Genomic DNA, 1,991 nt, shown 5'->3' with positions numbered 1-1,991 from the left:
TTCCCGCTAAGGCCGAGGAAACCAATTGTGGCGGAGAAGTGCTTACCACATTTTGAGTATTTAAAAGCTTCATTATTTTTCTTGAGGATGTGAGCAACTCGCGGGCTTCTCTCTTGGCTGCAGCATTTCCTAGTCGTTAAGCCTCGCGTTATGATTTTCCGCTTTCTGTGATTGCTGCTCTTACTACTGGGTTTGTCAGGAACCAGTGGATTAGTTTTGATGTCATTTAACTGAAAGAGCACTTTAGACGTGTCTTTATAACGTTTTTTTTCTTTTAATGCGCCAACCTAACACTTCCCCGAGGAAAGCTCAGAATAGAATAATACGGTCTTTGGGGTTCTGAAATCAAGCATTTTTTCGAGATGGTAATCCCAGAGAAGTCGAGCCTTTTTGAGCTAACAAAACTCCAGGTATATACCCCTTTGAGAACTGTGATGTCAAGTATTTTATCCCGCCTTTTTATGCAACGATTTTTCCTGAGATAATTCATGATTGAGCTTTTTGCCATGGCTTAGGGCTTTAGTATACTGTACAGGTCTCAGCACTGTACAATAGTGTTATGAGGGCAATACACATGTATTATGTTGACAGACTTTTAACCTTTGTCTGTGTGCTAATGCCACAGTAGCCCCTATTCCTAGCTCCGAGCCTTCCAAAGGATACCGTACCTTTATTAAAAAATCATCACCACTGACATCAATATTATTATTATTATTATTATTATTATTATTATTATTATTATTATTATTATTATTATTATTATCATTATTATTATTATTATTATTATCATCATCATCATCATCATCATCATCATTACTATTATTATTATTATTATTATTATTATTATTATTATTATTATTATTATTATTATTATTATTATTATTATCATTATTATTATCATTATTGTTATTATTTTTTACTGTTATTGTTATAACCCTGAGAGCGGAGGTGCAGTCAATCCTTTTTGTGGATACAAAAATTGGACTCTAAACAAAGACGCAGAAAAAAGACTGGACGTCTTAGGAATGTGGTGTTTCAGGAAAAAAAATTAACTAGGATTTTTATAAATAGAGAAGAATACAAATAAAGAAGTGCTCAAACGTGGCAGTTTGTGAAAAACTTACAATCAGAACCATTCATAAACAGACGATTTGAGATTATTTGGCTCTATAAATAAATCAATACGAACTAGAGAAACTGCGGCTGTGTGGAAAGATAAAAAGAAACAAGAGCAAAGGAAGACGGAGAACACCCTACACAAATGGCCTGAACAATTTTGCAACAAATAGCACAATGAGGAGAGACACCGAGATGATCAGGAAGACAAACAAGAGGAAAGACTGAGGTACAACGATCGTCAATGTTTGCTTCGGACCGTATACCTAAATAAGAGGAACTGTGGTCACAATAATCATTTGCATATTTACTACCACTTCAAAATGAATTAAACAACTACAAAGAATGTTGGTGAGTTCAGAGACTTCCTGGGGTGCGCTGTGTTTGTACGAATGCTGTGTATGTGTTGCGCTGATTTAATACTGCGGTCGTTCAAAAAGTTTTGCCTCCTCTCCAATAATTTCTAAACTATTCAGATTCTATTCTAAACTTCTAAACTATTCAAGATATCTTCATGAAATTTGTACACAATTGTCATTCAATATGGTTACTCTCAAACTCCTAAAAACCCACCAGAATTATGCTATAATGTCACACCTTTATGCTATTGCTGTTTACATCTTAAAAGCTAGGGTACATTGTTCCCGAGAAAATGGCGTCCGGCAAGCCTATGAATGTACGCTTAAAGCAAAGAGCTGTTATTGAGTTCCTTACTGCAGAGGGAGCTGTACCCATTGATATTCTTAGGCGAATGAAGCTTGTCTATGGTGAAGCATGTGTAGAGGTAAGTACAGTTCGAAGATGGGCAAAGGAGTTCGCTGAAACCAGTCCAACAGAGACAGATTTGAATGACCAAGCTCGTTGTTGTCGTCCCA

Source organism: Aplysia californica, unplaced genomic scaffold (assembly GCF_000002075.1).
Source record: "Aplysia californica isolate F4 #8 unplaced genomic scaffold, AplCal3.0 scaffold00163, whole genome shotgun sequence".
Taxonomy (NCBI): Eukaryota; Metazoa; Mollusca; class Gastropoda; order Aplysiida; family Aplysiidae; genus Aplysia; species Aplysia californica.
Note: the sequence above shows the minus strand (reverse complement) of the source record.